Here is a 27586-nt window from a genome sequence, read left to right on the forward strand (position 1 = left end):
TTAAAGGATGACGCTAAAACTTGGTATAATAGTTTGCCACCTAATTCTATTAAAAGTCCAAAAGAATTGCTTGATGTTTTCTTCCGCAAATACTTTCCTGCTAGTGCTCAACATATTGCTTTGCGAGAGAATCTATAATTTTGACCGGGGAGATGAAGAGAAATTGCACGAGGCTTGGGCGAGATTTTGCTCTCTTATTAGAGCTCGGCCTGATCATGATTTGGAAAAGCATGATTTACTTGATATATTTTATAGTGGACTAACCATTGAGTCTAGGGCATACCTAGATAGTTGTGCTGGTTGTGTTTTCAGGAAAAGAACTTCAGACGACGTTGAAGAATTATTGGCTAAAATAAGCCGGAATCATGATGATTGGACTACGCCTGAACCAACTCCAACGCCAATATTGAAGAAGAGGGGTTTAATTAAATTGAATGATGAAGATATGAGGGAAGCCAAGAAGTCTCTCAAGGAGAAAGGTATTAAATCTGAAGATGTGAAGAATTTACCTCCTATAGAAGATATATGTGAGATAATTCCCCCTTCATCCATGATTGAGGTAAACTCCCTTCAACGCTTTACTAGGGAAGATATTCCGTATTCGAAACCTCCTGCACAATGCTTAGATGAGTTTGATAATTATATTGTTAAGCAAGAAAATTTTAATATGAGAGTAGAGAATCATTTAATGGAAAATTCTCGAGCTATTAGTGAATTGCATGATATTGTGGAGAGAACCTCCAATGATGTTAAGATGCTTGTTAAACATTTTCATATGATTCAAACTCAAATTGATCAACTCACTAAAGTGCAAAATGACTTGTTAGGGAGTAATTCTAAAGAAAAACATGCTTATGAAGTAACAACTAGAGGTGGTGTCTCTACCCAGGATCCTCTATATCTCGAAGGGCATCCCAAAAGAATTGAACAAGATTCTCAACGCATTGAACCTAGTGCTCATTCTAGGAAGAAAAAGAAGAAGAAACATAAAAATGTTGTAGAATCCTCTGAACCTGTTAATGATCCTAATAGTATTTCTATTTCTGATGCTTGAAGCTGAAAGTGGTAATGAACATGATAAAGATAATGATAAGAATGATGCTCTCGATAAAGAAGAGGTTGAAGAAGAACTCTGAAAAGCATGCTAAAAATAAAAAGTACACTAAAGAAGATTTTATTGCTGAGAAACATGGTAATGAAAGAGAACCTTGGGTTCAAAAGCAAATGCCTTTTCCTGCTAAGAAACTGAAATCAAAGGAAGAAGAACACTATAATAAATTTTGCGATTGGATGAAACCTCTATTCTTGCAAATCCCTTTGACTGATGCTATTAAATTGCCTCCTTATTCAAAGTATATGAAAGATATTGTTACTAACAAAAGGAAAATCCCAAATGAGGAAATTTCCACTATGCTTGCTAATTACTCTTTCAATGGCAAAGTTCCAAAGAAGTTGGGCGACCCAGGTATACCTACTATTCCTTGTTCTATTAAGAATAATTATGTTAAAACTGCTCTATGTGATTTGGGAGCCGGTGTTAGTGTTATGCCTTTTTCTCTCTATAAGAGACTTTACTTAGATAAGTTGATACCTACTGATATATCTTTGCAAATGGCTGATAAATCTACTGCTATTCCTGTTGGTATATGTGAGAATGTTCCTGTTCAAGTTACTACTAAGCTGCTTGATATTAGCTGATTTTGTTGTGTTGGAAATGCTCGAAGATGATAATATGTCTATTATTCTTGGGAGACCTTTTCTTAACACCGCGAGGGCTGTTATTGATTGCAATAAAGGAAAGGTTACTTTCAATGTTGATGATAGGGAGCATACCGTTTATTTTCCCAAAAGGATTGAGAAAGCGTGTGGAGTTAATACTATTTCTAATGTGAGAACTATCAAAGTGGGAACTATTGATTGTCCTATATATGAGCCTAAAGAAGAATATCAAACTCTCGTGATTGGATCCATATCAATACAATTCAAGGTAACATGATTGATCTGAGGTTTATTTCTTCTTATGCTATGAAAAAGTTATTTGGTGACAAGACTTGATCAACCTTGTTAACGGATACTTTTTATATGCATAGAGGAGGTAAACAACATATCTTTCTTCCTCCACTTGCTCTAGTTGCTGTAGCACTTTTAATTTGCAAAGTTCCTTAGTTATTTGGAGATTTCAAAATTTTTCCTGGCCAGTAATAATAAACTAAATACCCAGAAATGTGCATTTTTCAAAGTTTTCAAAAATTCACAAAAATTATACCGTTGGTCCTATTTTTCGACGAGGCACACGGGAGCACCGGAGGATGACCTGTGGGGCACCGGAGGGCGCCAAACCACGAGCCGGCGCGGCCAAGGAGGTGGCCGCGCCACCATGTGGTGTGGGCCCCCCTTTGCCCCACTTTGTCATCTCTTTCTCCTAGCACCTTCTCTCTCCCGAAAAAACTCGTACCAAGTTCCTCTCTCTCGCGTTTTTGCTCCAGAGCTCCAGATTTCTCGATCTCTTTGCTCAGCCCAGATTTCCTGCTGAAATTTGGCACATTTGCTCCTTGGTATGTGACTCCTCCACCCATCCAAGTAGAATTTTGTTTGGTTGAGTATATCTTGAATATTTTGCTGCTGTAGGTAACATGTTTAGTGAGCTTGCATGCTTGTTTTAAGTGGTAGAAACTAGTTTTGATGCATGATTAGTACTCTAGCAAGTTCCTATGGTAGTTTCCCTCAATTATATGTTACCAAATCAAATTTTATATCATTTGTTAAAAATTTCAGAGAAGCTATGAAGAAGTTCAACTTTGGAGAGTTGTTCAAGAAAGGGACAACCAGCACCGGGAGGCCTTCTAGGGCCGCCACCCGGATTAGGCGATCATACAATGAAGACATCATCGCGCCTAGCTTCGCGCCCGAAGAGGACAACGGGGCTCCTAATGCTTCGTCTTTTCCATGCTATGATTTTCTTAGGAATGCAGGGATATTGGAGGATTTCTTCACCCTTGTCAACAGGGCAGGGTTAACCACCTATGTGGGCGATGAAAGGGAGCAATACTACATGCTCACCAAGATCTTCGTCGAGAGTTTCCAGTTCAACAACAAACAATATGAGCCGACGGTTGCATTCAGGATCTATGGTAATCCTGTTACTATGAAATTGGAGGATTTCTATCGTGCAATGGATATTGTCCCTGTAGGTACAGCGAGTAGGATTGATGACAACCCCCGGGACTTGTTGGAGCTCTACCGAGGGATCACCGATGATGATTGTCGCACCATTCAGCGGGGCAAGATAAGGAACATTCAACTCCCCGCTATTAAGTATTTTGCATACTACATTGCTACTAGCATTCTTGGTAGGGAGAACACTAGCAATATTTCTAGTTACCATCTTGCTTTCTTGAATATTGCACTTACTGGTCAGACATCCTATCACCTTGGTGCTCTTATTGCTCGCCGCCGACTACCAGGGGGCCTATTTTTGGAGGAACTATCGCACTTTGCGCGTTTTAACATATCTAAATCTTCCTATTGATCCTAATGATGTGCCATTGGCCCCTAGGAGACTCGATATTACTGCTATGAAGAGTCATCATTTTGTTACCACTGATTCTACTTTAGATAATATGGTTTATAGAATGTTGTTTTCTGACGGGGATGAGAAAGAAATTCCTCTTCCCCAACCAGGTTTGTTCAGTATTGACGAGGCAATCATGGTCGTGCACTAAGGAGGAAGTGGATGAACATTTGAAGATAAAGGACTTCCACCAGCAACATGACTCCGAGGATGCCGGGGCCTCCTACGACCACACCGTCACGTATCCGGGTGCTTCTTCTAGCACATACCCGGAATACTATCCATCTTCGTCATACTACGGAGACACTACCTCATGGGATCGATGGGATTGAACTCCACTTAGGCCAAAAGCCTAAGCTTGGCGGGAGGTATACCGGCATCACTCATTCTTTGCATATTATGGTTGCTGGATACTTGTACATACTTGTTTTGTTCGTTTGAGTGGTTTTCTAATGAGAGGAAGATGATATTTGGGAAAGTGCTGCCTGAAAACAGATTCTGGACTGTTACTAGAAAAATTCGTACGCACAGCCAGAGCGTTATTTTGAGCTGCCAATTTTTGTGCAGGTTCCCCAGGTTGTTATCTAACTTTCATTAGTTGAACACTTTTCGATCTGAGCAACGTAAGATTTTTGTAAAAATCGATTTCTGTACTGCTGTCAGGTTTTGGCAGATTTCTGCCATCTCGCTTTTCTGTGTTTCTTCTAGTTTGCTATTTCTTGTTTTTGCTTTGTTTCCTTTCCAAAACACAAAAAGACCAAAAATATTTCTGTTGTTTCTCTTCATAATTTGTTTGCTTTGGTTTCTTGCATTTGTTTCTCTTTATTTGCTATTGCTAGTTTGCTATAAGAAAACCCAAAAAGATTTTGCTTTGTTTGCTTGTTTCCTTTTGTTCTTGTTTCTAATTCAAAAACACCAAAAATATTTGCTGTTCTTCTTTGGTTTTGTAAAGTTCTTTATGAGTTCAATGGTCTTCGGTGGCTGGAGCGTGGTTTTCATTTCATATTATCCAAGCTACACAAGTGAAAAGGCAATAATGACGATCTACGACAATCGATTGTGGTGAGAGGCTGGTATGAACTCTATTTGTTTTCATTTTTGTACATATACTCATCCATGTGAGCATGCTTAGTTGGTTCATGTGAGGTATATGTTATTTGAGAAAGTCTAGTAGTTCATGATCTCTCATGTTTAGCACCAATCTATTAATATGAGTAGCATGTCATGGATGTTTGCTTGCATTGTTTTATTCATAAGTAAGTATGGCATTGTGGTATCCTCCTCTGAATAATTCATTCATATCGACTTGGCACATGCTCACGCATGCATATGACTGAACAAAAAGTCAATTAAGCCTCGATGATCTATATTGCTTCAGAGTTCTTGTATCACTTTTATGCCTCCGTTAATTTATTTTGCCGCAAGCATGATTATGACGATTCATTGCTCTCTTGATTTGTCGCTCCCTAGTCTATTGCTAGCCTTCACTTGTGCTGAGCGGGAACGCTGCTCGTGCTTCCAAACACCTGAAAACCAAGTTGTTCCAAAAGTGTCCACCATAAATACCTATGCATGGCATTTCAAACCATTCCAAGTAAATTCTCGTGCGCTACCTTTAAAACCTTCAAAATGCTTCTCAATTTGTGTTTATGTTTCATAGCTCATGAGGAAGTATGTGGTGTTTAGCTTTCAACCTTGTCATTTACTTTTGACGGACTCTCATATGGACTAGTGGCACATCCGCTTATCCAATAATTTTGCAAAAAGAGCTGGCAATGGGATTCCCGAGTCCCGAATTAATTAACTTAAATAGACACTCCTCCATGGTTTGTGATTGTTGGACGGCACCCGAAGGATTCGGTTAGCCATGGCTTGTGTAAGCAAAGGTTGGGGGGAGTGTCATCATCATAATAAAAATAAAATAAAAAGGCGCTCCTTCATGGCATGAGATTGTTGGCAGGCACCCGAGGATTCGGTTAGCCATGGTTTGTGTAAGAAGGTTTGGAAGGAGTGCCAAATAAATATGCAATAATTCATGGGAGCCGCTCTTGAAAGTCCGGTTGGCGAGGTAGTTAGTGTACCCATTACCATTCGTTGACAACAACAAACACCTCTCAAAATAATTTTACTCCTAATTTATAAAAATGAAAAGCTCTAGCGCATGTTAATCCCTGCTTCCCTCTGCGAAGGGTCAATCTTTTACTTTTATGTTGTGTCTCCATTATTTCTTTGAGCACTATCTTGAGAGCACAAGCTTGTCATTCTTAGTATAATATGCTTGTCTCAAAATATGATTGATTGTGGTATAACTTTGATGCATTTATCTTTTGACAATCACTACTTCTAGTCTTTCTATGAACTCCCAGAGGTGCCCGGGCATTTATGTTTTGCCAATCAAATACAGGCAAGCGAGATACCACTTTATCATACTCTCTTATGAACATTGCAATCCTGCTTATATACATGATTCATGATGCTTCTTATTAATTGTTGGTACCTCTCCATGATTGGCATAGCTTTTAGATGATCTTATTTGCATGTATCTCATTATGAACTGCTTAAGTATTAGCCATAGCATGAGAATATATACATCATATGAGCAAATGTGTTCGTGAAAGTTCTTTTATCGCTCGGTTGTTAATCTGAATTGCTTGAGGACAAGCAATAAGCTAAGCTTGGGGGAGTTGATACGTCCAAAACGTATCTACTTTCCCGAACACTTTTGCTATTGTTTTGCCTCTAATTTGTGTATTTTGGATGCAACTAACACGGACTAACGCTGTTTTCAGCAGAAGCTGCTCCGGTGTCTCGTTTTTGTGCAGAAATCCAACTTTCGGGAAAATCCTCGGAATTTATGCGAGAAGGCCCTATTTTCCCGGAATAATGACGGAGCCGAGAAGGACAATTAAGGTGGAGGCCCGAGGGCCCCACACCATAGGGCGGCGCGGCCCGGGGGGCCCGCGCGGCCTGTGGTGTGGCCCCCTCGGCCGGCCTCCGGCGCCCTCATTCGGACTACTTATCGGCCTCGACCTAAAAACGCACGGGAAGAAGTCGAAGTCGCCGAAACCCTCCGAACGCCGCCACATCGCGAAACTCCGTCGCGGGAGCCGAAGTCTCCGTTACGGCACTCCGCCGGGACGGGGAATTGGAGGAGATCATCGCCGCCATCACCGCCAACGCCTCTACATCAACCAGCCATGTTTCCCCCATCCATGTGTGAGTAATTCCCCCGCTGTAGGCCGAAGGGGATGGTAGGGATTGGATGAGATTGGTCATGTAATAGCATAAGATTGTTAGGGCATAGTGCCTAGTGTCCGTAATTGGTACTTTGATGATATTGTTGCAACTTGTTATGCTTAATGCTTGTCACTAGGGCCCGAGTGCCATGATCTCAGATCTGAACATGTTATTGTTTCATCATGATATTCATTGTTTATGGTCTTACCTATGAGTTGTATACACATGTCGCTGTCCGGAACCGATGGCCCCGAAGTGACAGAAATCGGGACAACCGGAGGGAATGGTAGCGATGTGAGGATCACATGTGTTCACGGAGTGTTAATGCTTTGCTCCGGTACTCTATTAAAAGGAGTACCTTAATATCCAGATAGTTTCCCTTGAGGCCCGGCTGCCACCAGCTGGTAGGACAAAAGATGTTGTGCAAGTTTCTCATTGCGAGCACGCACGACTATATATGGAACACATGCCTATTGATTGCTTTGTACTTGGACACCGTTTTATTATTATCCGCAAATGCCCTGCTATGATTGTTACATGAGTTTCTCTCATCCATGCAACGCCCGTCATCCATCCCCGTGCCTACGGTATTTTAATCCTGCTGTTTACTAAAATCACTACTGCTGTCTTTGTTACTCTGCTGCTTGTTATTTCACTACTGCTATCTGCTATAAAACTGTTACTACCTGATAAACTCTTGCGAGCAAGTCTGTTTCCAGGTGCAGCTGAATTGACAACTCCGCTGTTAAGGCTTCCAAGTGTTCTTTGTCTCCCCTTGTGTCGAATCAATAAATTGGGTTTTACTTCCCTCGAAGACCATTGCGATCCCCTATACTTGTGGGTCATCAAACCTCGCCACCAATAATGCACGGTGTCTCATGGCAAAGGTATCCACGGAGGACTATGCTTCCGGTGGCGCTAAATGGGTGGTTGATACTGGAGCCACAAGTCATATGACCGGAAGCAAGGATATTGTTGTCGACCTCGTGCCTTCTCTCTCTACCGTTTCATATGGCGACAACACGTGCTCTAAGGTATTGGGTCTTGGCAAGGTGGTGGTAACACCCGACATCTCACTTGTGAATGTCCTCCTTGTCGAGACCCTTGGTTACAACTTACTCTCCGTTCATCAAATTGCTCGTATGGGACTATGCACATTCTTTGATGAACATATGGTGGTCCTCTTGTGGAGCAAGACACTCAATGTAGCTTTTGTTGGATATGTTGAGAACGGTTTGTATGTTGTCGACTTCTCCGGAAAGACAACATCTTCCGCTCTTTGCTTATTCGCCAAAGGTGACAAGGGTTGGTTATGGCATCGCCGACTATCCCATGTCAACATGAGGACTTTGCAAAGTCTCCACAAGGGTGGCCACATTCTCGGACTAAAAGAAGATGTCTCTTTTTGCAAGGATCGTGTTTGTAGGGCTTGCGTACAAGGAAAGATGCATGGAGCTCCTCACAAGGCCAAGACTATCATCTCTACCACAAGATGCTTGGAGCTCCTACATGTTGATCTCTTTGGCCCACCGTCTCATGAAAGTCTTGGAGGAAAGAAGTATTGCCTCGTCATCGTTGATGACTATTCACGCTATTGTTGGGTATTCTTCTTCAAGTACAAGAGTGAGACTCAACGGACCATGATGGAGTTTGCCAACCAAGTTCAACGCAAGTACGACAACAAGATTCTCGCAATAAGGAGCGACAATGGAACGGAGTTCAAGAACTACACATTGGATGAATTCCTCGGCGAGGAAGGAATCGAACACTAATACTCCACGCCATATACTCCCCAACAAAATGGGGTCGCCGAAAGGAAGAATCGAACCTTGATCGAAGCCGCTCGAACCAGGATGATGGAATACAAGTCCAACTACAATTTTTGGGCGGAAGCTATCTCTACCGCTTGCCATGCTACTAATCGCCTCTACTTCCGCAAAGGTCTTGAGAAGACACCGTATGAGATCCTCACCGGCAACAAGCCTAATGTGTCATACTTCAAGGTCTTCGGATGCAAATGCTACATACTTGTCAAGGACACGCGCCTATCCAAGTTTGATTCAAGAGCTCAAGAAGGAATTTTTGTTGGCTATGCTACGGATTCTCACGCCTATAGAGTCTTCAACAGGTCAAGTGGACGTGTTGTAGAATCTTGAGATGTGACTTTCAATGAGGATGATAGATCTTTGGAGGAGCGAAGTGCTTCTTGTGAGAAAGGAGATGCAATTCCCCCGGATACCATAGGAAGGATGGGTGTGGGCATTCGCCTATCTCAAACGCTACCTTCTATGAGTACCGGGGAAGGACCAAGTTCCACCCAAGTGGAGCCATCTACACCACAAGGCCAAGCTTCTTCCGTTGACCTAACAAATGCAAGCCAACCTCTACAACAACCTCAAGTTCAACCTCAACCTCAAGATCAACCTCGACATCTACAACAACAATCAAGTCCAAGTTCACCTCAACAAGCTCAAGAACAACATACACCGCAAGCTCGTCTACTTCAACACCCAACATCAAGTGACCAAGGTCAAGCTTCAAGTTCTTCTCCGAGTGGTTCGGGGATAATCTTCATGGACAATGATACACCCTATTCCCCCGAGCCATCCGGATCTCATGACAAGGTTGCCTCTTTCAACAACAATGGAGGTCAAGGCGAGGACCTAAACCGTGATGAAGGCCAAGAGGACTCACAAGAACCATCTCCTCAAGCCGACACTCGCCATGAAGATTCTACTCCAAGACACTTGCGTCTCAAGTCTCATTCCTTGCAAAACATCATTGGTGATCTAAAGAGAAATGTCACCACTCGGAGGCAACTTGCAAACTTTTGTGCACACCATGCCTTTGTCTCTAGAGTGGAACCACTCAAAGTTGATGATGCTCTCAAAGATCCCGATTGGTTGAATGCAATGCAAGAGGAACTCAAAGTTGATGATGCTCTCAAAGATCCCGATTGGTTGAATGCAATGCAAGAGGAACTCAACAACTTCAAGAGGAATGATGTATGGACTCTCATGAAGCGACCCGATCATTGCCGCAATGTTATCGGCACCAAGTGGATCTTCAAGAACAAGCAAGATGAAAGTGGCACGGTCATCCGCAACAAAGCAAGATTGGTGGCACAAGGCTATTCTCAAGTCGAAGGCGTGGACTTTGGAGAAACCTTTGCACCCGTTGCAAGGCTCGAGTCCATCCGTATCCTTTTGGCCTTTGCCTCACATCATGGCTTTAAGTTGCAACAAATGGATGTTAAGAGTGCTTTTCTTAATGGTCCTCTACATGAGGAAGTATATGTGAAGCAACCCCGGGTTTCGAGGACCCCCATTTCCCGGACCATGTCTTCAAGCTCAAAAAGGCCCTATATGGTCTCAAACAAGCTCCTAGAGCTTGGTATGAGCATCTCAAGGAGTTGCTTGAAAACCGTGGTTTCCAAGTGGGGAAAATCGATCCCACTCTTTTTACTAAGAAGGTCAATGGGGAGCTTTTCGTATGCCAACTCTATGTAGATGACATCATATTTGGCTCTACTAACACAAAATTCAACGATGAGTTTGCTATGTTGATGACAAATAGGTTTGAGATGTCAATGATGGGTGAACTCAAGTACTTCCTCGGGTTCGAGATCAAGCAAATGCGACAAGGCACCTTCATCAATCAAGCGAAGTACCTCCAAGACATGCTCAAGCGCTTTGATATGAAGGACGCCAAGGGGATCGGAACTCCGATGCAACTCAAGTGTCAACTCACTCTTGACGAGGGCGGCAAGGCGGTGGATACCAAGCTCTACCGTTCGATGATAGGTTCGCTTCTCTACCTTTGTGCCTCTCGCCCGGATATCATGTTGAGCGTTGGTATGTGTGCACGGTTTCAAGCAAGTCCGAAGGAAAGCCACCTTGTGGCGGTCAAGAGGATCTTTCGATATTTAGTTGATACCCCACACTTCGGACTATGGTACCCAAGGGACACGAACTTTGCTTTGGTTGGTTTCACCGACTCCGATTGGGCGGGCGACAAGATTGATAGGAAGTCTACCTCCGGAGCATGTCACTTTCTTGGAAGATCTTTGGTGTGTTGGTCCTCGAAGAAGCAAAATTGTGTCTCCGTCTCCACCGTGGAAGCCGAGTATATTGCCGCGGCAAGTAGTTGTGCTCAAATCTTATGGATGAGGCAAACCTTGCGGGACTATGGACTCGAGTATAGCAAGGTGCCTCTTTTGTGCGAAAATGAGAGCGCAATCAAGATCGCCTACAATCCGGTTCTTCATGGCAAGACGAAGCACATCGAGATACGGAACCACTTCATCCGGGACCACATTGCTCGCGGAGATATTGTACTATCCTATATTGGCACCAAGGAGCAATTGGCGGACATCTTCACGAAGCCCTTGGATGAGAAGCGCTTTATTGAGTTGAGGCATGAGCTAAACATCATTGATCCGTCGAACTTTGCTTGACCGTCGTGCGCACATACCAATCTTACCGTCATATCTAGATGAAAGGCACGCATGGACATAGGGGAGTGCGGTTTAAATCCATTGAGCTATCACTCCCCCATAATGCATAAAGAAATCCAAAACATTTGCTATTTGTCAATTAAGTGACTTATGAGCTTCATGTTGAGTTGTAGTCCGTGAGTCCTAGATACATCTACGCGACCTCACAACTACTATACTCTTACACGGTGGCTTCGGCCACCTACACCCCCTCCTTGCGGGTTTTTCGGTTCTTCGTGACCTTGTTTTGTCTTTCTTCTTTGCTTTCTTCTTTTTGTTTTTGAGAACCTCCTCCAAGCTTGCTTTCTCGTGATTTTTGCAAGCTTGGTTGTATGTTCTTTTTCTCCATCTCTCTAGTTTCGTTCCCCTCCTTTTTGGTGTTCCGATGCCAAAGGGGAGAAGTTCCTAGGTGGATGGAGACCTTTGTTGTTTGTAGCCGTTTGGTTCTAGTTGCTTATCTTTTCTCTCGGCTACATCAACAACCCCATGGAGGCATTCTATTGTGAGTTTGGGTATTCTCAAGGCTATGGTATGATAACTTCACCCAAATCTCCGTATATGATCTCATGTTGCCTCCATATTGTGCATATGCCTCTTGAACATGTCATCTATCTATGTTGCATATGCGCTTGGTTTGTAAAAACTAGGGGGAGTGATGTCTATATAACATGTGTATTTGTATTCAAATACATATTCATGATATGCACATGTGTAGGGGGAGCTCCGTCTAGTTTTTGCAAATCTAATGTTCTCATCATAATATCATATGTTGTTGTCAACTCTTGTGTTGTCATCAAACACCAAAAGGGGGAGATTGTAAGAGCAAAATTCATATCCCATGTTTTGTGTGTTTGATGACAACACTTGAGTAATCTCACCGTGTGCCTTGAGTATCATTGTTAGATTTGCAAGTACACGGTGACCTCGCCGGACGCGTCAAGATCAGAAGACTGAAGCGTAGTTGATAGGTTTTCCGGTTTTGTGTGCGTTTAGCGAGGTAACAAAGTTGGAGAGAAAAAGGGAAGAAAACCAGTTTTAGCCAGGCCGGTACTACCGGTACCTGTAGCGGTAGTACCGCTACCCCTATAGGTACCGCCCTCGGTACCGCTCTGAGTTCTGCGCTGAATTCGTCCCCCAGAACAAGTTGCAGTACCCCTGCAGTATCCACTACTAGGAAAAAGCCTATAGTTGGAGGCAATAGGTACCGGCGCACCACCAAGGACGTGCGCCGGTGGTCATTGTTGCCGGCGCACCTCATTGTCGCCGCGCCGGCGATGAAGGCCTTCTGCCGGCGCACCAGTGTTGTAGGCTCGCCGGCGCTATTTCCTGGCATGGCCTCGGCCGATTCGGGCCAGGCCCAAGAATCATTGCCGGCGCACCAGCCCAGGGGTGCGCCGGCGGAAAATGCGCTATTGCCGGCGCACCCCTGGGCTGGTGCGCCGGCAATGATTCTTGGGCCTGGCCCGGGGTGATATAGCCGAAAGGGCTATGTGCTGCCGGCGCACCCATGCCCTGGTGCGCCGGCAGTAACCTGGGCAGTTATTTCTGCTCAACAACCACTCCCCCCACTACTACCACTCCACTCCTCCACACAACCCGACCCTTCTCCCAACCCACCTATTTTTTGCCCATTTCTATCCCAAATTTAGCCAATTTGACCAAACAAAATCATATTTTTTACCAAATCTTCCCTTCCTACATGCATCTCCCACATCCCCCTATGTAGATCTAGATCTACTATCCCGCATTGACCGCTCAATCTAGATCTAGATCTAGAAAGTTGGCTTCCATACGCCGTGGTAGCGGCGCGACGTCTCGATCTTGTTGACGAGTATATCAAACCAATAGGTGATTAATGAACAAATTGAGGAATGAAATCAACGTATATTGGACATTAATTTGAAGCAAAGCTCGTGTGTGGCATATATATATGTTGTGTTTGTGCTTGTGCTTGTGTGTGTTGGCGTTGAAAATGAGTTGCCAACGTTGCGCCGAAATGTTGATTCTTTAAGTTTCCGTTTCGGCACATTTCGGCGCTCCTATGTCCTACCGTGTAGGAAGGTCATGCCGAAATTTTCCGTGAAAACTACCGACGGATGCATGGTTCTAATCAATTATGTAATCTTACCATGCAGGCGATAATGGTTATCGAGATGAGTGAAAGCATCGTGATGAGATATCCGAAACACGCGATCATCGACATGTATGAAAATAATCGCACGGAGGTATTGTGTCCGTGCCGGAGATGCAAACGAGGGAAATGGTTTGACCCGTATTCAGGCAAATTGCAGGGGCACCTGCTCACTAATGGTTTCATGCATGGACACACTCAATGGATGAGTGATGATGGCGCGGAGGTCAATGGGGCGACGGCAGCAGGTGGTAATAATGGCCGGCAAGAAGGAGGGCATCATGATATTGATGACGATGAAGAGTGATGTCTACGCCCCCTCCTTTTCCTGTAGACAGTGTTGGGCCTCCAAGAGCAGAGGTTTGTAGAACAGCAGCAAGTTTTCCCTTAAGTGGTTCACCCAAGGTTTATCGAACTCAGGGAGGAAGAGGTCAAAGATATCCCTCTCATGCACCCCTGCAACCACAAAGCAAGAAGTCTCTTGTGTCCCCAACACACCTAATAGGTGCACTAGTTCGGCGAAGAGATAGTGAAATACAGGTGGTATGAATATATATGAGCGAGTAGCAATGGTGCCGAGAAAATAGCTTGCTGGCGTGTAGTTGATGGTGGTAGTATTGCAGCAGTAGTAACGCAGATAAAACAAGAAACAAGCAGCGATAGCGATATTTAGGAACAAGGCCTAGGGATTACACTTTCACTAGTGGACACTCTCAACATTGATCACATAACGGAATAGATAAATGCATACTCTACACTCTTGTTGGATGATGAACACATTGCGTAGGATTACACGAACCCTCAATGCCGGAGTTAACAAGCTCCACAATTCAATGTTCATATTTAAATAACCTTAGAGTGCATGAAAGATCAATTCGACTAAACCAAGTACTAGCATAGCATGCACACTCGTCACCTTCATGCTATGTAGGAGGAATAATACACATCAATACTATCATAGCAATAGTTAACTTCATAATCTACGAGAGATCATAATCATAGCATAAACCAAGTACTAACACGGATGCACACACTCGTCACCATTACACCGTGCGGGAGGAATAAAACTACTTTAATAACATTGCTAGAGTAGCACATAGATAAATTGTGATACAAACACATTGCAATCATAAAGAGATATAAATAAGCACTTCACTATGCCATTCATAACGGTGAATAAGTATTCGTGAAATATAGCCTAAGAGACCCACACGGTGCACACACTGTCACCTTTACACACGTGGGACAAGGAGTCTCCGGAGATCACATAAGTAAAATTCACTTGACTAGCATAACGACATCTAGATTACAAGCATCATCATATGAATCTCAATCATGTAAAGCAGCTCATGAGATTATTGTATTGAAGTACATAGGAGAGAGATGAACCACATAGCTACCGGTACAGCCCCGAGCCTCGATGGAGAACTACTCCCTCCTCATGGGAGACAGCAGCGTTGATGGAGATGGTGGTGGTGTCGATGGAGGAGCCTTCCGGGGGCACTTCCCCGTTCCGGCGGCGTGCCGGAACAGAGACTCCTGTCCCCCAGATCTTGGCTTCGCGATGGCGGCGGCTCTGGAAGGTTTCTGTGGGTTTCATCAAACGTATCAGGGTTTTCACGACGGAGGCTTTAAATAGGCGGAAGAGGCGGCGTCAGGAGGTCGAAGGGGTGCCCACACTATAGGGGGGCGCGGCCCCCCCTGGCCGCGCCGGCCTAGGGTTTGGTGGGCCTGTGCCCCTCCTCTGGCGGTTCTCGTGTGTTCTGGATGCTTCCGGGCAAAATAGGAACCTGGGCGTTGATTTCGTCCAATTCCGAGAATATTTCGTTACTAGGATTTCTGAAACCAAAAACAGCAGAAAACAGAACCGGCACTTCGGCATCTTGTTAATAGGTTAGTTCCGTAAAATGCACAAATATGACATAAAGTGTGCATAAAACATGTAGATATCATCAATAATGTGGCATGGAACATAAGAAATTATCGATACGTCGGAGACGTATCAGCATCCCCAAGCTTAGTTCTCGCTCGTCCCGAGCGGGTAAAACGATAACAAAGATAATTTCTGAAGTGACATGCCATCATAACCTTGATCATACTATTTGTAAAGCATATGTAGTGAATGCAGCGATCAAAACAATGTATATGACATGAGTAAACAAGTGAATCATATAGCAAAGACTTTTCATGAATAGTACTTCAAGACAAGCATCAATAAGTCTTGCATAAGAGTTAACTCATAAAGCAATAATTCAAAGTAAAAGCATTGAAGCAACACAAAGGAAGATTAAGTTTCAGCGATCGCTTTCAACTTGTAACATGTATATCTCATGGATATTGTCAACATAGAGTAATATAATAAGTGCAATATGCAAGTATGTAGGAATCAATGCATAGTTCACACAAGTGTTTGCTTCTTGAGGTGGAGAGAAATAGGTGAACTGACTCAACAATGAAAGTAAAAGAATGGTCCTTCAAAGAGGAAAGCATCGATTGCTATATTTGTGCTAGATATTTTATTTTGAAAACATGAAACAATTTTGTCAACGGTAGTAATAAAGCATATGTATCATGTAAATTATATCTTACAAGTTGCAAGCCTCATGCATAGTATACTAATAGTGCCCGCACCTTGTCCTAATTAGCTTGGACTACCGGATCATCGCAATACACATGTTTTAACCAAGTGTCACAATGGGGTACCTCCATGCCGCCTGTACAAAGGTCTAAGGAGAAAGCTCGCATTGGATTTCTCGCTATTGATTATTCTCAACTTAGACATCCATACCGGGACAACATAGACAACAGATAATGGACTCCTCTTTTATGCATAAGCATGTGGCAACAATTAGTAATTTTCTCATATGAGATTGAGGATATATGTCCAAAACTGAAACTTCCACCATGAATCATGGCTTTAGTTAGCGGCCCAATGTTCTTCTCTAACAATATGCATGCTTAACCATAAGGTGGTAGATCTCTCTTACTTCAGACAAGACGAACATGCATAGCAACTCACATGATATTCAACAAAGAATAGTTGATGGCGTCCCAGAAACATGGTTATCGCACAACAAGCAACTTAATAAGAGATAAAGTGCATAAGTACATATTCAATACCACAATAGTTTTTAAGCTATTTGTCCCATGAGCTATATATTGTAAAGGTGAAGAGTGGAAATTTAAAGGTAGCACTCAAGCAATTTACTTTGGAATGGCGGAGAAATACCATGTAGTAGGTAGGTATGGTGGACACAAATGGCATAGTGGTTGGCTCAAGTATTTGGATGCATGAGAAGTATTCCCTCTCGATACAAGGTTTAGGCTAGCAAGGCTATTTGAAACAAACACAAGGATGAAGCGGTGCAGCAAAACTCACATAAAAGACATATTGAAAACATTATAAGACTCTACACCATCTTCCTTGTTGTTCAAACTCAATACTAGAAATTATCTAGACCTTAGAGAGACCAAATATGCAAACCAAATTTTAGCATGCTCTATGTATTTCTTCATTAATGGGTGCAAAGTATATGATGCAAGAGCTTAAACATGAGCACAACAATTGCCAAGTATCACATTATCCAAGACATTTTAGCAATTTACTACATGTATCATTTTCCAATTCCAACCATATAACAATTTAACGAAGAAGAAACTTCGCCATGAATATTATGAGTAAAGCCTAAGGACATACTTGTCCATATGCTACAGCGGAGCGTGTCTCTCTCTCCCACAAAGTGAATGCTAGGATCCATTTTATTCAAACAAAACAAAAAACAAAAACAAAAACAAACCGACGCTCCAAGCAAATCACATAAGATGTGATGGAATAAAAATATAGTTTCAGGGGAGGAACCTGATAATGTTGTCGATGAAGAAGGGGATGCCTTGGGCATCCCCAAGCTTAGATGCTTGAGTCTTCTTGAAATATGCAGGGATGAACCACCGGGACATCCCCAAGCTTAGACTTTTCACTCTTCTTGATCGTAGTATATCATCCTCCTCTCTTGATCCTTGAAAACTTCCTTCACACCAAACTTCTCATAAACTTCATTAGAGGGGTTAGTACATAATCAAAAACTCACATGTTCAGAGTTGGCACAATCATTCTTAACACTTCTGGACATTGCTCAAAGCTACTGGAAGGTAATGGAACAAAGAAATCCACCCAACACAGCGAAAGAAGCAATGCGAAATAAAAGGCAGAATCTGTCAAAACAGAACAGTCTGTAAAGACGAATTTTTAATAAATACTTCCGTTGCTCAGATCAGAAAACTCAAAACTAATGAAAGTTGCGTACGTATCTGAGGAACACGCACGTAAATTGGCATATTTTTCTGAGTTACCTACAGAGAAAACAGCCCAGATTCGTGACAGATAGAAATCTGTTTCTGCGCAGAAATCCAAATCTAGTATCAACCTTCGATTAGAGGCTTCACTTGGCACAACAAAACACAAAACTAAGATAAGGAGAGGTTGCTACAGTAGTAAACAACTTCCAAGACACAAATATAAAACAAAGTACTGTAGCAAAATAACACATGGGTTATCTCCCAAGAAGTTCTTTTCTTTATAGCCATTAAGATGGGCTCAGCAGTTTTAATGATGCACTCGCAAGAAATAATATTTGAAGCAAAAGAGAGCATAAAGAGGCAAATTCAAAACACGTTTAAGTCTAACATGATTCCTATGCATAGGAATCTTGTAAATAAACAAGTTCATGAAGAGCAAAGTAACAAGCATAGGAAGATAAAACAAGTGTAGCTTCAAAAATTTCAGCACATAGAGAGGTATTTTAGTAACATGAAAATTTCTACAACCATATTTTCCTCTCTCATAATAACTTTCAGTAGCAACATGAGCAAACTCAACAATATAACTATCACATAAAGCATTCTTATCATGAGTCTCATGCATAAAATAATTACTCTCCACATAAGCATAATCAATTTTATTAGTAATAGTGGGAGCAAATTCAACAAAGTAGCTATCATCAAATATAGGAGGCATATTGTAATCATAATCAAATTTATCCTCCATAACAGGTGGTACCAAAAGACTACTATCATTATAATCATCATAAATAGGAGGCAAAGTATCATCAAAGAAAATTTTCTCCTCAATGCTTGGTGGACTAAAAAGATCATGCTCATCAAAACCAGCTTCCCCAAGCTTAGAATTTTCTATATCATTATCAACAATGGTGTTCAAAGCGTTCATACTAATATTACTACCAGCATGCAAATAAGATTCCATAGGTTTTTTATTTTTCGCATCAAACAATCCATGTTTTAAATCAGGAAATAGCATAAGAAGCTCATTCTTGTCCATTATGCCAAACTAGTGTAAACAAGAAACAAAAAGTTGCAATTGCAGGATCTAAAGGAAATAGCTTCGAGTACTTACAATGGTGAAAATAGCTTAGTAGCCGAGATCCGGAGTGTGAGTACCTTTTACCTTTCCTCCCCGCAACGGCGCCGGAAAATAGCTTGATGTCTACGCCCCTCCTTTCCTCGTAGACGGTGTTGGGCCTCCAAGAGCAGAGGTTTGTAGAACAGCAGCAAGTTTTCCCTTAAGTGGATCACCCAAGGTTTATCGAACTCAGGGAGGAAGAGGTCAAAGATATCCCTCTCATGCAACCCCGCAACCACAAAGCAAGAAGTCTCTTGTGTCCCCAACACACCTAATAGGTGCACTAGTTCGGCGAAGAGATAGTGAAATACAGGTGGTATGAATATATATGAGCAAGTAGCAACGATGCCGTAAAATAGCTTGTCGGCGTGTAGTTGATGGTGGTAGTATTGCAGCAATGAGTAACGCAAGTAAAATAGTAAACAAGCAGCGATAGCGATATTTAGGAACAAGGCCTAGGGATTACACTTTCACTAGTGGACACTCTCAACATTGATCACATAACAGAATAGATAAATGCATACTCTACACTCTTGTTGGATGATGAACACATTGCGTAGGATTACACGAACCCTCAATGCCGGAGTTAACAAGCTCCACAATTCAATGTTCATATTTAAATAACCTTAGAGTGCATGAAAGATCAATTCGACTAAACCAAGTACTAGCATAGCATGCACATCTGTCACCTTCATGCTATGTAGGAGGAATAATACACATCAATACTATCATAGCAATAGTTAACTTCATAATCTACAAGAGATCATAATCATAGCATAAACCAAGTACTAACACGGATGCACACACTCGTCACCATTACACCGTGCGGGAGGAATAAAACTACTTTAATAACATTGCTAGAGTAGCACATAGATAAATTGTGATACAAACACATTGCAATCATAAAGAGATATAAATAAGCACTTCACTATGCCATTCATAACAGGTGAATAAGTATTCGTGAAATATAGCCTAAGAGACCCACACGGTGCACACACTCGTCACCTTTACACACGTGGGACAAGGAGTCTCCGGAGATCACATAAGTAAAATTCACTTGACTAGCATAACGACATCTAGATTACAAGCATCATCATATGAATCTCAATCATGTAAAGCAGCTCATGAGATTATTGTATTGAAGTACATAGGAGAGAGATGAACCACATAGCTACCGGTACAGCCCCGAGCCTCGATGGAGAACTACTCCCTCCTCATGGGAGACAAGCAGCGTTGATGGAGATGGCGGTGGTGTCGATGGAGGAGCCTTCCGGGGGCACTTCCCCGTTCCGGCGGCGTGCCGGAACAGAGACTCCTTTCCCCCAGATCTTGGCTTCGCGATGGCGGCGGCTCTGGAAGGTTTCTGTGGGTTTCGTCAAACGTATCAGGGTTTTCACGACGGAGGCTTTAAATAGGCGGAAGAGGCAGCGTCAGGAGGTCGAAGGGGTGCCCACACTATAGGGGGGCGCGGGCCCCCCCTGGCCGCGCCGGCCTAGGGTTTGTGTAATATCCCAGGTAATGGGGTTACAAAAATAGAGGAAACAGATGTGTGCATTGCATTCATGCATAGAAAATCTGGGGAATTTTTGCGCTTTAAAGTAAAACAGTCACAGTAACTGAAGTTTCACTTGACCTTGGTGGAATTGAAGTAGCTCATCAAGTCAAGCGCTATAAACCTCAATGTGACTTGGTTAAAACCGTGTTTTGGGTAGAGATGATTTGATCTAAGGGGTTAGATCAACTGGAACTAATAATCAACACAATAACACTTTACTCAATGATCAACTACTTGATCATACAACATATCATAATATGGTAATCATTGCCATAACCTAAGAACATTTATTCAATTACAAGTCAAATAAGAATAAAATGGAGAAACCATTCTTGACTTATCTTTTCCATGTCTTAAGCTAATCCTTGAACCTACCATGAACCTCATGGTATCCATTATATTTCAATCTTGGAAACAAGGCAAGGAGATCAACTCTAGAAATATATATCCTTCTCTATTTCATATAATATACATCAAACCTAGAGAGGTGAGAGTTCTATATTATTTATTAGAGAAGTAATAACAAACCTGGAGCTAAACCTTGGATATATATCCAAGTATTCAAATCATCATCTTTAAGAGGAACCCTAGGAACTTATTCAAGATATTTCCTAGAGAGAGTATCCACCTATGTTAACCATAGATAGTGGTGACCACATCATTCTCTATGGAGCCTAACCATAGGTTAGTATTAAAGTCCTTTCTAAAATGAGAGAGACCAATCATACAAAACATAGCTTTACCTATTTAAGAATAAAGTACAACAATTGAACTAAAATATTAGGAGTATACCATAAACTCTAGAATAATCCACTCCTATATAAGAGAGCTCAAGATCTGGTGTTACACTCAAGTTAGTTGAGAAAACACTTGGATTCAAGGGAGAGATTTATTCAAATAACCAAATAGTTAAACCATCATTCCTTGAGTAAAACCCTAGCAGTATATCTCGGGCATTCTCCTGAGATATAAACTAATGAGGCAACCATAGAAGTTCCATCCTAGAAAGTAAAATAAAAGTGCTAGACATTAGTTGATCAATACAATGTTTGACCATGCAAGTGAGAACCCCAGCTTAATGAGAGATCATTAGGAAGCCAACCCTTGACCATTATAAATTGAGTGATGATCATAAACCATAAGAACTTGAGGTAGAGATACTAAGAATAAGTTGATCATGCCTAATCCATGATCATGCTATTGAGATATGTGAGGATAAGTTAAACCCTACTAGAATAAGTAGATCTCATTCCCACATAAAATTATAGGAAGATAACTAGTAAGCAACCCTAGGCTTATATCCTATCTTTAACTTGTGAACCACATGGTGATCATAAGTAGAACCCTGTCACATATATATTCCAACTATTCCCCAATTAAAGGACCTAAGAAACCTTAGAGTCAAACTCCATACTTAATATAGTGAGAAACCATCTATTCATATGACCAAAGTTAACTATAAAAAGAACTATAACCAATGTAGTTACTTTAATGATAAGTTGGGAGTAATAAAAGAAGTTAATTGGTAGAAGATAAAACCAATTCTCAAATCTTTAGTAATTAGGGAAGCACATGAAATATTAAGCAAGTAAACACCTTATCATGGTTAGGGGAGATTAAACCCTAGCACATGTAATATGATGTCATCCCATCTCACCACCTAGAATTAAACCTCAACCCTAGTTTATGTAACACTATAGTGATCCTAAAACAAACCAGGCCATAGATGAGATTCAAACCAACTGCCATTAGGTGAATCTCAATAGAACCTTAGAAATTGCTCACAAACTATATCTTTGGTTTCAATTATGAACCAAAGATTAACCTTGTGCTATATTTAATAATTCAAACCCATAAGTGATAATCAACCACTTATCATTAGAATCAAAACCAAACTCTGATAAGAGTAATACCTACTCTAAGTATTTCAAGGTGTTATTAAAATAATAGTACAAGTATTAAACTTGAAATAGAAATTAAGATAAACCTCACAAGACCTTAACAAGCAAGTGCTCACATAAATTCTTGTGTAAGTGACCAACAACCTCAAATGGGAGATCAAGTCCTTAGAGATATTTTTAGCACATGAAATCATGCCATTTAGTCACTTACTTAATAGAACTCCATGAACAAACCTTACTTGGCAACTTATTTCTTGCAAAGCAATACCAAATAAAACAAGAAATATTACTAAGTAAGAAAACTACCAATTGGAAAACAATTTGAATATTCCCAAAGATAATATTCAAATTCATGTCCATAGGGGTATTGAAATCCAAATACCAATCATAATAATTAAACCAATGTTATGGTGCCACATTAAATTCGCAAACACACCACTCAAGACCTTGCAGTAACTTGAACTAATCTTTATATGTTTCAAATAAGTAAGACCTGCAAAATAGAAAAGAATTCAAATTTGAATTCTAAATAGAATAATAAAACAGAAAAAGAAAATAGATAAAAGAAAGAGAGAGAAAAGAGCTTATCAGGCCGCATCAGCTCAGTGATACGTCTCCGACGTATCGATAATTTCTTATGTTCCATGCCACATTATTGATGTTATCTACATGTTTTATGCACACTTTATGTCATATTCGTGCATTTTCCGGAACTAGCCTATTAACAAGATGCCGAAGTGCCGATTGCTCGTTTTCTGCTGTTTTTGGTTTCAGAAATCCTAGTAAGGAAATATTCTCGGAATTGGACGAAATCAAAGCCCAGGGGCCTATTTTTCCACGAAGCTTCCGTAAGTCCGAAGGAGAGACGAAGAGGGGCGACGAGGGGCCACACCCTAGGGCGGCGCGGCCCCCCTTGGCCGCGCGGCCCTATGGTGTGGGGCCCCGTGCCGCCTCTTGACCTGCCCTTCCGCCTACAAATAGCCTCCGTGACGAAACCCCCGGTACGGAGAGCCACGATACGGAAAACCTTCCGGAGACGCCGCCAACACCGATCCCATCTCGGGGATCCAGGAGATCGCCTCCGGCACCCTGCCGGAGAGGGGAATCATCTCCCGGAGGACTCTACGCCGCCATGGTCGCCTCCGGTGTGATGTGTGAGTAGTCTACCCCTGGACTATGGGTCCATAGCAGTAGCTAGATGGTTGTCTTCTCCCCATTGTGCTATCATTGTCGGATCTTGTGAGCTGCCTAACATGATCAAGATCATCTATCCGTAATTCTATATGTTGCGTTTGTTGGGATCCGATGAATAGAGAATACTTGTTATGTTGATTATCAAAGTTATATCTACGTGTTATTTATGATCTTGCATGCTTTCCGTTACTAGTAGATGCTCCGGCCAAGTAGATGCTTGTAACTCCAAGAGGGAGTACTTATGCTCGATAGTGGGTTCATGCCCGCATTGACACCTGGGACAAGTGACGTAAAGTTCTAAGGTTGTGTTGTGCTGTTGCCACTAGGGATAAAACATTGATGCTATGTCTAAGGATGTAGTTGTTGATTACATTACGCACCATACTTAATGCAATTGTCTCGTTGCTTTGCAACTTAATACCGGAGGGGGTTCGGATGATAACCTCGAAGGTGGACTTTTTAGGCATAGATGCAGTTGGATGGCGGTCTATGTACTTTGTCGTAATGCCCAATTAAATCTCACAATACTCATCATGATATGTATGTGCATGGTCATGCTCTCTTTATTTGTCAATTGCCCAACCGTAATTTGTTCACCCAACATGCTCGTTTGTCTTATGGGAGAGACACCTCTAGTGAACTGTGGACCCCGGTCCAATTCTCTTTATCGAAATACAATCTCATCGCAATATCTGTTCTACTCGTTTTCCGCAAACAATCATCTTCCACACAATACGGTTAATCCTTTGTTACAGCAAGCCGGTGAGATTGACAACCTCACCGTTTCGTTGGGGCAAAGTACTTTGGTTGTGTTGTGCGGGTTCCACGTTGGCGCCGGAATCCCTGGTGTTGCGCCGCACTACATCCCGCCGCCATCAACCTTCAACGTGCTTCTTGGCTCCTCCTGGTTCGATAAACCTTGGTTTCTTTCCGAGGGAAAACTTGCTGCTGTGCGCATCATACCTTCCTCTTGGGGTTCCCAACGAACGTGTGAGTTACACGCCATCAAGCATATTTTCCGGCGCCGTTGCTCGGGGAGATCAAGACACGCTGCAAGGGGAGTCTCCACTTCTCAATCTCTTTACTTTGTTTTTGTCTTGCTTAGTTTTATTTACTATTTTGTTTGCTGCACTAAATCAAAATACAAAAAAATTAGTTGCTAGTTTTACTTTACTTGCTATCTTGTTTGCTATATCTAAAACACAAAAAAATTAGTTTACTTGCATTTACTTTATCTAGTTTGTTTTATTTACTGTTGCTAAAATGGCCAACGCTGAAAATACTAAGTTTTGTGACTTCACAACCACAAATAATAATGATTTCTTATGCACACCTATTGCTCCACCTGCTACTACAGCAGAATTCTTTGAAATTAAACCTGCTTTATCGAATCTTGTTATGCGAGAGCAATTTTCTCGGTGTTAGTTCCGATGATGCTTGCTGCCCATCTTAATAATTTTGTTGAACTATGTGAAATGCAAAAATATAAAGATGTAGATGGTGATATTATTAAACTAAAATTGTTCCCTTTCTCATTAAGAGGAAGAGCTAAAGATTGGTTGCTATCTCTGCCTAAGAATAGTATTGATTCATGGACTAAATGCAAGGATGCTTTTATTGGTAGATATTATCCCCCTGCTAAAATTATATCTTTGAGGAGTAGCATAATGAATTTCAAACAATTAGATATTGAACATGTTGCTCAAGCTTGGGAAAGAATGAAATCTCTCGGTTAAAAATTGCCCAACCCATGGACTCGACTACTTGGATGATCATCCAAACCTTCTATGCAGGACTAAATTTTTCTTCACGGAATTTATTGGATTCAGCTGCTGGAGGTACCTTTATGTCCATCACTCTTGGTGAAGCAACAAAGCTTCTTGATAATATGATGATCAACTACTCGAATGGCACACGGAAAGAGCTCCACAAGGTAAGAAGGTAAATTCCGTCGAAGAAACCTCTTCCTTGAGTGATAAGATTGATGCTATTATGTCTATGCTTGTGAATGATAGGACTAATATTGATCCTAATAATGTTCCATTAGCTTCATTGGTTGCACAAGAAGAACATGTTGATGTAAACTTCATTAAAAATAATAATTTCAACAACAATGCTTACCGGAACAATTCTAGTAACAACTATAGGCCATATCCTTATAATAATGGCAACGGCTATGGTAATTCTTATGGGAATTCTTACAACAATAATAGGAGTTCACCCCCTGGACTTGAAGCCATGCTTAAAGAATTTATTAGTACACAAACCGCTTTTAACAAATCTGTTGAAGAAAAGCTTGGGAAAATTGATATACTTGCTTCTAAAGTCGATAGTCTTGTTGCTGATGTTGATCTTTTGAAATCGAAAGTTATGCCTAATGAGAATCATCATAATAAAATTGTTACTACAGCTAATGCCATCCAAGTTAGAATTAATGAGAATATAAGATTAATGGCTGAACTCGCGTGCTAGGTGGGATAGAGAAGAAAATGAAAAACTAGCTAAAGAGAAGAATGTAGCTAAAGTTTGGACTATTACCACCACTAGTAATGCTAATGCTACACATGTTGCTGCACCTCCTACTAATACTAATAAAAGAATTGGTGTTAGCAATGTTTCCACTTCTAATGCAAAGCGCGAAAACCGCTCGAAACCGCTAAAACTGCTGAAACCGCTCGTGATAAAGCTGCTGAAGTTTTTTCCAACATTGGGGATGATGATCCCATTTCTTTAGATTATAATGGTTTGAATTTTGATGATTGCCACATCTCTGAAGTTATAAAGTTCTTCCAAAAACTTGCTAAAAGTCCTAATGCTAGTGCTATAAATTTGGCTTTCACACATCATATTACAAATGCTCTCATAAAAGCTAGAGAAGAGAAACTAGAGCGTGAAGCCTCTATTCCTAAAAAGCTAGAGGATGGTTGGGAGCCCATCATTAAGATGAAGGTTAAAGATTTTGATTGTAATGCCTTATGTGATCTTGGTGCAAGTATTTCGTTATGCCTAAGAAAATTTATAATATGCTTGACTTGCCACCGCTGAAAAATTGTTATTTGGATGTTAATCTTGCTGATCATTCTACAAAGAAACCTTTGGGTAAAGTTGATAATGTTCGCATTACCGTTAACAATAACCTTGTTCCCGTTGATTTTGTTGTCTTGGATATTGAATGCAATGCATCTTGTCCCATTATATTGGGAAGACCTTTTCTTCGAACTCGTTGGTGCTATTATTGATATGAGGGAAGGTAATATAAAATATCAATTTCCTCTCAAGAAAGGTATGGAACACTTCCCTAGAAAGAGAATGAAGTACCCTTTTGATTCTATTATGAGAACAAATTATGATGTTGACACTTCGTCTCTTGATAATACTTGATACACACTTTCGCGCCTAGCCGAAAGGCGTTAAAGAAAAGCGCTTATGGGAGACAACCCATGTTTTTACCTACAGTACTTTGTTTTTATTTTGTGTCTTGGAAGTTTTTTACTACTGTAGCAACCTCTCCTTATCTTAGTTTTGTGTTTTGTTATGCCAAGTTAAGCCGTTGATAGAAAAGTAAGTACTAGATTTGGATTACTGCACAGTTCCAGATTTCTTTGCTGTCACGAATCTGGGTCTACCTCCCTGTAGGTAGCTCAGAAAATTAAGCCAATTTACGTGCATGATCCTCAGATATGTACGCAACTTTCATTCAATTTGAGCATTTTCATTTGAGCAAGTCTGGTGCCATTTTAAAATTCGTCAATACGAACTGTTCTGTTTTGACAGATTCTGCCTTTTATTTCGCATTGCCTCTTTTGCTATGTTGGATGAATTTCTTTGATCCACTAATGTCCAGTAGCATTATGCAATGTCCAAAAGTGTTAAGAATGATTGTGTCACCTCTGAATATGTCAATTTATATTGTGCACTAACCCTCTAATGAGTTGTTTCGAGTTTGGTGTGGAGGAAGTTTTCAAGGATCAAGAGAGGAGTATGATGCAACATGATCAAGGAGAGTGAAAGCTCTAAGCTTGGGGATGCCCCGGTGGTTCACCCCTGCATATTCTAAGAAGACTCAAGCGTCTAAGCTTGGGGATG

Source organism: Lolium rigidum, chromosome 6, assembly GCF_022539505.1.
Source record: "Lolium rigidum isolate FL_2022 chromosome 6, APGP_CSIRO_Lrig_0.1, whole genome shotgun sequence".
In the NCBI taxonomy this organism is placed as follows: Eukaryota; Viridiplantae; Streptophyta; class Magnoliopsida; order Poales; family Poaceae; genus Lolium; species Lolium rigidum.